At 40.3% G+C, this 10,631-nt stretch overlaps 1 long non-coding RNA gene across 12 annotated transcripts in view; it reads right to left on the bottom strand.

Moving 5' to 3' along the window:
- Positions 1–3,579: 3,579 nt before the first annotated feature.
- Positions 3,580–10,631, bottom strand: part of LOC127057833 (uncharacterized) — a 156,153-nt gene continuing 149,101 nt past the window's right edge. For 10 of the 12 annotated variants that reach the window (XR_007776199.1, XR_007776196.1, XR_007776192.1 and 7 more), the window contains one exon: positions 3,580–9,267. This is a non-coding gene — a long non-coding RNA (uncharacterized LOC127057833). The remainder of the gene's footprint in view (positions 9,268–10,631) is intronic. The other 2 variants (XR_007776203.1, XR_007776202.1) reach the window with 2 other exon arrangements.

Here is a 10,631-nt window from a genome sequence, read left to right as displayed (position 1 = left end):
AGCCAATTTTTCCACTTTCAAAAGGCATCATCACTAATACCTAGAATGCTGATGCCGGTTTAGTGAGCTTGTTTTATAATGCACCTTGATAATCCTTACCAATCTTAATAGGCAACAGATGAGTTTCCCTAATTTACTTTCACAAGCACTGAATGGATAAATCCATAAGACTGAACTAAGAATTTGTCAAGGCTATTAGGAAATTTTATGGCTCGCTTAAACAAATACGCTACCCTCCAAAGGATAGTAACATGCTCTGAATCAATGGCCAAACTAAACATTCCCCCTGTATTACATATGCTTTGGTTACTGTGACTAGGATAATTGCCACCATAGTATAATTTATTCCTAATCTCACACCTATGGTAGAGTTTGAGGCAGCTGTTAATTCCCTCCACCATCTGGTCCTACTGAACACAACACCTCTCATTCAGTAAAACCTGGGAGTGGTAGAAATAACTGCGATACCAATCCGAATTCTAGTATAAACACTGCCTTAATAAATAAGCAAACCTTTTAAAAATATATCCTAATTTAATTACCTTTAATGTCTCCAAGGTAATTTTTATTAGACAATAAATTATGGAAAACAATGGACGATCACATAATAAACTACAATCAGAGAAACCCAAAGGTGTATTTCAATATAAACCTGGTCTCATCCCATAGGCACTCATCCACACTAGGTTTTCTTGGGGATAATCAAAAGGGTCTTCTGCTTCCAGCATAATTAATATTGGGACCTAAAAAAACCCCCAGACACATACTCATCAACTTCACTTCACTGCATATTGAAAGGAGTAGGAGGAGAAGGAGCACACAGAAAGACAGAGAAATCTCATAACAATAAATGTGCATCTTCTCATAGAGAATCATGCATAGCAATCACTCTTCACCCAATATTATGCCAATGATAGCTCAAGGGATAGCCCCACTTTAAAAGAGATAGACAAGAGCCAGAGTGCAGTGCAAAAAAGGTGTACTTACTTCAATAATGACCGCACCACATCTGAAGCCAGGGAAACGTTGTCTGGGCTTGCCGAGGGAAGGCAGCAGTGCTTTATGGTGGGTTGGAGGAAGGTCAGAAACTGCAGCAAAAGGTGAGCTGTGGTCAGCTTTGCAGCACTGACTCACTCCCTGGGAATGTGAGGTCAGAAGGCTATAAAGGAGCAAGCCCTGGGTGTTGGAAGCTCTTTCTCCACGTAGCAGGCAAGGAAGCACCCACCTTCCCTCCCCTAGAAGTGGCGAATATTGGGTTGGACCTGCTGTGGGCACTGTGCTAATCACTCCTTTTTAGGAGGGCTGGGAAGCGATTTTTTCCCTCGCCACCAGATTGGCTTCGGTGGAGTGAGGTTTTTTCATCTTCCCCACAGCGGGTGTCAGGGAGGTCCTTTTCTCGTAAGAAGACAAGGTGGTAGGTCAGATGTTGCAACTTATTTTGTAAGGGTGGGGTGGATGTCCAGTGCAAGTCCAATAGGGAAGGCATCCAGTGACCAGATAAATGGCCTGGTAAATGACTTAAAAGGAGGTGCAGAATAAAGGAACAGAACGATTGTGGGACTCCTATGATTGGTATGGCAGGGAGCCAACTCCCCCCGTTCTTAACCCTCCTACGAGGTGGTTGGATGGTAAGGTCCAAGCCATGGGTTGGCTGGGGGACCTAGAAGGAAAATGAAGGGGGGCTGGTGGAAGCTCCGGGTAATGATTTGAATAAACATGGATTTGCCTGCACTGTACACTTTATCTGCTGGGTAGTCCCAGACATCTATATAATAAAGTTGCGGCCTGATTAAAATCCATATCAAGTGTCTCCTGTCCTTCTTTTGGTATAGCCAGACAATAAATAGGTGATTTGTAACATAGCACTGCAGGGACAACCTGAGTCATCAGCTACATCACCTTCAAGAGACAAATATGCTTTCTAAAGAGCCACAGAAAGGAAACTAAATGCAGATTTCTAACCAAATCAGACAATGTGTTGATCTAGAAAAGCCAATGTTATGTCATCAACTTTAAAGACTATTTCACTGTCGGAGACTGACACCATGTATGAAAAAAGGCAGCTGAATACTATGAGTTGCACACTGTGCATATTTGTTGCATGAAGTGTTGACAATGCAATTCTCCATATTCTGACAACTAGACAGGAGGAGCTATTTTATAACCACAGAGTTCACATATTGTACTAAATACACAAATATTTATTTTTTTGTTATTCTTTTAGATAATTAAAGAGATTGCTATAATATTAATATTGTAACTGACCAGAAAAAGGAAATTAAATAAAACATGACATGTACACTATATAGAAGCAGTAGCATTATATATTTCAGTGTTGTATTACTGTAGATTTGTGTACAGTGGTGGCAGAGGATGCACTGAAGCCAACTGCAGAAAAGTAACTGGAAAACTCTGAGACTGAAAGCATTATGGCTTAGCATTGCTTTTTAAATACTTAAATCCCTTGGAACTGCAGGTTCAAATTTTGGAAAGGCCAACTCAACCATTCAGTCTTCCTAAGGTAAGTTGTGCTCCAGGCAGTTTAGCATACATCTAGCTTTCAGGTGATGTGTTTAAATCAGTGATATTTTCTTATCTGTATGGCAATCAAAGAACCCATAGCACTTTCCCTAAAACTCTGCTCCCCATGGTTGTGCATTTTGCACAGGCTGTTCATCATCCTTCCACCCAGAGGTAGCTGCACTTCAGCGGTGCTGCATGTATGTGTATTATGCTCACCCGCCTCATGTGAAGTGCTTTCAGAATCTAAATCCCACACTTAAACATAAAGTACTATTACAGAGATAGAGAAAAGCTGATTGTATGAATTATTTTAAAGAGCTATATGGGAATTTGTCTTACACCATAAAGAATGAAAGTTAAAAACCATGTCACTTTTAGACATGGCAATCCTTTGAGCTGGCTGCCCTGCTTAAAGCAGTGCTGTGGACCAAACAATCTGGCATTAAACAAAGGTATATTCACTTCAAAGTAGTGGAGTAAACTCCCAGGTCTGCAAAGCTTCAGCTTCAGATCCAACCTTTGAGGCTGATCCCTGTGACTATAATAGGCTGAATGGAAACCCCATATCTAAGCATTGCTAAATTTGGGGAAAGTTTGGACCCAGCTTGATATTTTGCAGCTCCAGACCCTTTTTATGATGAGACTGCATGTATGTATTTTTTTCCTCTGTTGAACTTGTAAGTCGTTTGGAAAACAAAACAAAATGTTTCATGACAATGGTCACAAAAATTTGATATGTTCCTTTTTTTTAATAGAAAAATATCAAAACTCTGAATGTTTTGACAGTCCATACTCATGTTCAGTTTATTGTCTAGCAGATGTAATTACACATAACTCTGCAAAACCGCTCCTCTTTGTAGTAGTTAGATACAATATTGCCCTAACATTGTGCTTTCCTGCGTGAATTCATTATGGAAGGGAGGACAGGGGGGACTGATTTATGATTCAGTTTCCCTACCTGTAAAATGGGGGAAATAATACATTACTTAACTATTTTACAGGGGTGTTGTGATGATTGTTTGTAAAGTGCTTTAAAAAGACAAAGTGCTTTAAAGATTTATTATGTTACAGTTATTAACAGTTCAAAGCATTCATAGGCAGACAAAAAGATGAAACTTAAAAATGTGCATAAATGTGCAAAACCTTTATTCAAAAATTTAAAATGATTATTGTTCTGCTCTTACAAGCTGCTCATGAACTTATGTGAATTGGCTAACCCACCAAAAGAGGATAATCTTTACAATATTTAGGACCACAAAAATGCATATTTATTGTCTCTGTATCAGGGAAACATGCATATAAAATAACTGTTTGGCAAGAGCTACATTTCCAGTTCAACAACTGTTTCAAACTAGGAAAAATGACATTGGCATGTGAACCAATGTGAATAAATATCTCGGTCAATTTAAAAAAGCTACTCAGCCAGCATAGTTACTGCTGTGATGTAACAGGAAAGATGACAGTTTTAAAGTAGGTTTTTTTCTATAATTCAATGCTTTAATAATGAACAGACTGGGAAAAACAGAAACGGCCTTTTGTAATTATAAAGCATCTTCCATCTGAAGACCTCTATATGATTTACAACTGGGAAGCTTCACAAGGCCTCTAAGAGGAAGGTAAATACCACAAGTGTGCACCTTAAGAAGCCTGGAATATATAAATATAGGAACTTGATGGCTCAAGAGCTTGGTGATAAGGACATTTCCACATGTAGGTTGCTGGTTTGAATGCTGGCCATATCAATGGTTCCCAACATTAGTCAACATCCAAAGTCTGTTCACTGGCTTCTGTAAAATGACTCAGTGGTCTCTATCCAATGCTTAACGGCTATTTACAAAAAGAACAGGAGGACATGTGGCAGCTTAGAGACTAACAAATTTATTTGAGCATAAGCTATCGTGGGCTACAGCCCACTTCATCGGATGCATAGAATGGAACATATAGTAAGGAGAAATATATACACATACAGAGAACATGAAAAGGTGGTAGTTGACCTAGCAACTCTAAGAGGCTAATTAATTAAGATGAGCTATTATCAAAAGGAAAAAAAAAACTTTTGTAGTGATAATCAAGATGGCCCATTTCAGACAGTTTGACATGAAGGTGTGAGGATACTTAACATGGGGAAATAGATTCAATGTGTGTTACGTGTGTATTTAGTTGCCATCACACATGGCACCAATTCAAATCCTTTATTGGCAATTTTGGCAGAGAGGCAAAGGACTGAGGGTCTGATCCAGTGCTTGTTGAAGTCAGTTGAAGGTTTCCCACTGGCTTTGGATCAGGACCTAGATGAGACACTAAACTGCTATCTTGGGTGACCAGACAGCAAGTGTGAAAAATCGGGACAAGGGGTGGGGGGTAATAGGAGCCTATATAAGAAAAAGATTCAAAAATCGGGACTGTTCCTATAAAATCGGGACATCTCGTCACCCTACTGCTATCTTCCCCTAAGTGGTCCCTTCAGAACAGGGCTGAGGCAGAATGGAACGACAATGTGAGGAAGACTTTTTTAAAGCTTCCACGTGGGAGTGATTTGATGTAGAGAGGCTACCTGAGTTGTCAATCTGGCAAACTTCACCCACAGCAAATTCACCCAGTTTCTTGTAAATATTTTTTAAATGAGTATAATAATAGAAAAACACACTGCACTCTTATCCTATGAGGAGCAAAAAGTGCTTCACAAATATGGTTTAATAAGCCACGTGAAACACCTGTGAGGTAAGCAATGGATCTATAGAGATTACTTCATTCACCACTGAAATGCAGCTACTTCTGGAGTGGCAAATAGCAGTTGTTTAACGGCATATGGGACACTACATAACAGTTTAGGATAGGTGGCAAAGAAGGATATCACATCCAACTGAAATTGTAGGAAGGATTAGGTAGACACAATGACATTTGACCAGAGCACCAAGTTTAACATTCCTACTCTGAGGAAAATGCTTTGGGGTCAGGACATTAAGTTTTATGTCTCATCCTAAAGTATGTACGAAATTGTTTTGGACTAGAAAACACAGGAACACAATTCTGCTGGCTAAGAGCCTATTCACTTTCCTCACTTAGAAAACTCCCACTGACTTCACTGGGAGTTTTCATGAATAAGAAACATTGACTATGGTGGGGACTTCATCCAAACTCCACTGAAATCAATGGGAATCTTTCAAGTGCCTTGTGTATCTTTGGATCAGGTTTTTAGGCTCCAATACAGTAAAACACTTGCTTGGGATTAAGTGTTCTGCTGTACTGGGATGTTGTCATGACTGCTGGGTCGTGAACCCAGGCCTGCAGGATTCATGGGAGCATCCCCACTCCAACCCTCCATTTGGTGGCCTGCTGACAATGGCTTACCTGGAACTCACAAAGCCCAGTCCCAGTGTGAGGCTCCACCCTGAGGTCCAATTGGCAGAGCTTTGGAGAAGCTGATTGGCCCACTGGCCCTACTTAAGACAGCAGCAGGAACAGGAAGTTGTCTGAACAACTGGGCTCCACTCTGCTCCTTCAAATTGATTTCCTGGCATACCATCTCAGCTCAACCCCTGACATCTGACTTGTGGTTCCTGATCTCCAGTCTGTCTCCTGCTTCTGACCTGCCAGTATCCTGATCCAGCTTACATTCAGCTTCTGTCTTGTGACTGCAGACTCAGACTCCTAGGTCTGGTTGCCCATAACCTGGCCATGACAGCTTGTTTGGGCCACAGTAATCCTGAAGGACTGATCTGGTGTAAGAAGCATGGATCCACCACTGCCACCAGAAGTGGCCCATCCAGATATGATGCAAGCTTTCGATGTGGAAGCCAACACCTCCTGTATGGTGATTGGGGTCTTCCTTTCCCAAAGGCACAGACCTGAGCAAATACTGCACCCTATCAACTACTACTCAAGGAGGCTTACCGTGCTGAGCAAAATGACGAGATCTTGGATGACGAGCTCCCAGCAACTGACTGCCTTCAAAGAGTGGCGACAGTACTTGGAAGGGTCCCATCATCTGGTTAAAGTGTTTACTGATTATAAGAACCTGGAGTAACCAAGTCAAGGCCCTAAACCAACAACAGCTCCAGTGGGCCCTATTCTTCTCACTGTTCAACTTTACCCTGATCTATTACCCTGGAACTAGATATGGCAAGACTGATGCCTTGTCCAGAAGATATGGCTCTGATCCACAAAAGCCCAGTTCAGAACCAGCCCACATTCTCAAGTCTCATAATTTCCTCACCTCCGGGACCTGCTCACGCTCATCTACTTTGCCTCTGTCTCCAGAATTCCACCCCACAAGTTGGCCATTGTCAACCAAGAACCACACAACACCTGGGAGAGGATCATGTTCATAAGGGACCAGATCTATGTTCCTCCAAGAGCTGGTAAGAGAGGTGATTCTTCAACTATGTCATGACTGCACCCTGGCAGGATACTTGGGTGACATAAAACCCAATGATTAATGTCCAATTTATTCTGGTGGCTCTGTATGTGCCCCATGAGAGCTTCCTGCCAGGTGTGTGCGTGAATCAAGATCCCCACCAGAAACTCTGTCGTCTCCTCCAATCTCTGTAGATCCACATCTTAGCCCTGAGAGGCCATTTTCTTGGACCCTATGGTAGAACTACTGGAGTCCAGTGGTTTCATGATCATCCTGACAATGGTAGATTGCTTTTCTAAGATGTCTCACTTCATTCCCCCATGGGTTTATTGTCCACAGAGGAAACCACCTGGCTTTGGATAAACAACGTAGTCAGTCTTCATGGCCTCCTGGCTAATATCACTTCTGATGGGGTCACAGCTTACTGCTCTGGCATGAGTCCTACATTTATTAAGAGTCTACATCAATGTACCCTCTATTTTTCCCCATCCATGTCCGGAATTAATTTTGTGATGTGCACCAATATGGAGGTGATGTGTGGCACTCTGTGTGCCTTTGCAGCCTGCTCCTTCAGCTTGATCTATTGGCTTCCTGACTCATCTTGACTCCTGGTATCTGACTTGTAGTTCCTGATCTCCAGTTTGGCTGCTGCCTCTGACCCTCCGGTATCCTGTCCCAGCAGACTCATGACTGCGGACTCTGATTCCAACTACTAGGTCTGGCTGCCCATGGCATTAAGGATCAGATTCAAAACCACTAAAGTCAATGCATTTTGGATCAGGCCCTAATATGTACCAGAACAGTGTTTTAGAAGCAGTCCACCTGCTCATATGGGACAGAAAGTCCATTAATCAGTTACTTAATCTTATTTTTGCTAGTAAACTTAAGGAGCCAAAATCATCCTCTGTGTAATTCTGACTAATAAAACTAGAGTTACATGAGGAGTTAATCTGGCCCAAAGAGCATACATACTGACACCTTTTTCAAAAGGTAAGTATGTCATTACATACCTCTCCCGTATCAACTAGACCAGTGTTATTTGCTTTCATAATTATATAGGATATTAGATGTATTGCTGCATGGTCCTGTTTAATAGGTTAGTTTTATGTGTGCACTTCAAGACAGTGAATCAATGCCAGTTACCAATTTGGTGGAAAGGAGTTGGAAAAGGGGAGCAATTATGAAATTATCTAGAAAACATGTACAAGTTAAACCAAATACTGTGGTTCCCTAAGTGACTCTGAACTTTTGAATAATTTACGTATGGAAGAACAGAGGCTTTATTGGTCCTAAAAGCCTGAACATTATATCAGTGTTAAATATAAAGGCAACAAGGTGTCAAAATATGGAAATATGTTAAGTTAAATAATACCATCTGTGATGATCTCACATACTGTAATTTGATCAATGGCCTGAACTTGCACAGGGTCACTAACTCCCATATGGAGTCACATTGAAGTCAATGGAATCCCTTTGTAGGAATGGGACCTAATTTATGTTTTCACAAAAGAAGCATAATGAATCCAAAAATACAGCTCTGCTCATAAGATGCTTTTCAAACTGTTGAATACCAAGTTTAAAGCAGTTCAACAGTTAAAAAGGAAGTGGGCCAGATCCTCAGTTGGTGTAAACTGGAATAGTTCCAATGGCTTCAGTAGGCAGTTCAATCTATAACAATGTTAATATTTAACACAAATCTCTGTTAGTTCTATTGGTGTACAGTGTCTAGAGTGTTAGGTGCTTCAAAACCTGAATAAAATAGAGTCAATCCAATCATATTTCAAAATAACACTTTTTCTTAAACACTGGGCCAGATCCTCAACTGATGTAAAGTGGAATAACTGCAGTCACTTAAATTTTATTTAATTATTGTAGTTATTTCAATTTGTGGCACTTATCTAATGCTCTAGGTGTTGTAAACCAATATGCAATACAGTAATTAACATGCTCACAGAAAGAACTACCCAGAGCTTCTGAAGGAAAAAAAAAAGCCACCGAATAATCAGGACTGATCAATGGCTCCTTTGAATGTTACTTTTTTTATTATTCAGCTAATAAAAATTTAACGGGACACTTTAATCTTTATAAAGTAAAATTGTTTAATTTATTAAGGGCTATTTGTTTTATAGGATTTATCATTTATGGTTTTTCTAGCATCATTTTTACATCTACTTACTTACTTAGTTGGTTTGTTGCATTAGTCCTGATGGGATTTCTGCCCAAATATAACATGGCTGCCAAGCATGACAAGTACGACGATAGCAGCAGCAGCAGAACGAGCTCACGCTTTCGTGTGTTTCTATGATCTCAATGGTAGAAAATGAGGATGATCAGATGGTAGTTTTCAGAAATCAGGACAAGGCCAAAATTCAGAAGAGATGAGAAATCTGTAGAGAAAATGACAATGAGAACATTTTTATAAAAAAAATATTTCAAAGGTATTTTCGACATGTTGCACTGAACAAAGAAAAAGAGACAATTGGATTGTTTGGGAGGTCAGTGCTGCAGTTTATGGAAATGAGGTCGGTTAGATTGTGCCAATTCAGGAATGAATTTGGCCTCTGGTTACTAAAGAGGTTAAGAAAACAAATCAATTATGTTTTCTTTTGTTAGAATTAGTTAGCTAACTATAATAGTTAATAAGATGGTGGGATTCATTCTTATATAGCAGCCTTCCACTCATAAGTGCTTCCCAAATATTAAAAATGATCTTAAAATTCCCTGAAACAGCTAAGGGTCATTATCCTCATTTTGCAGATGAAGCAACAGAGGGACAGAAAGGTTAAAATCTAAACATTCCAAAATGTCCAGTAATATTGGGTGTCTGATATACTTTTAGGACCTGATTTTCAGAGAAGCTGAGTACTCACAAGTTCAAGTACGGTCACTGAGAGCTGCAGGTGCTCAATATCTCTGAAAATCAAACTTTCCGTGTAAAGTTGGGCACCCAAAAAAATCAAGGCACCCAAAAATCAATGGACATTCTTGAAAATGTTGGCAGTAATGACTTGCTGTATGTGCACAGAGCAAGTGAGTTGCAGAGCTGGGAAGTTCAGGAGCCCTGATTTACCCCCTTGCCCCCAGCCAGTACACAAAACTCCTCTTCTCTTTAAAATATCCCGCTCTCCTCTACTCTGCGTGAACTTAAAAACAGTTGAAATCCTGACCAGTTCCCATGTAGAACACACTATACCAAATTTATTGCTAGCATAATCAGACAAAACTTTAGTCTGGTATGTGATGTTAGCCATAGCCCAAAACTCATAGCCTTGGCACTACTCCCTCCAATAAACAAGACAGCACAACCTAGGGCACATCCTCTGTTGGTGTAAATTGTTGGTCTAAATCTGTGCCTCCTAGGTTGCAACTCCCACAACAGAATTGTAAAACTTAGTTGCACATTTCTGAATCACCACCTTTCCGTGTAATTATTTAAGATCTGCTTTGGGAAATATTTGTAAACTCCTCCTTTTAGGAAAAAATGCCTAAATGGATTGAGTTTGATCAAAACTCCCATTACTATGGACAACTAATTCCTCCTCTTCATTCCCTGTACAAGAAGTGGGATACATGGAGCGATTATGTCAAACTGAGTCAGAGAACCTTAAAATAATACTGGTGTGATGTCCTGATACCATGTTGCAGTGTATGTGTTGTAGCTAATATGTCAATGTGTTCCAGCTTTGTAAAATCAAATGTTGCTCTAAATCCATCCCCTGATCTCAACCAACTTGTAGGCACCTTATCTATC

The sequence above is a fragment of the Gopherus flavomarginatus genome, chromosome 1, assembly GCF_025201925.1.
Source record: "Gopherus flavomarginatus isolate rGopFla2 chromosome 1, rGopFla2.mat.asm, whole genome shotgun sequence".
NCBI classification, from domain to species: Eukaryota; Metazoa; Chordata; order Testudines; family Testudinidae; genus Gopherus; species Gopherus flavomarginatus.
Note: the sequence above shows the minus strand (reverse complement) of the source record. Positions and strands in the feature narration are given on the sequence as shown.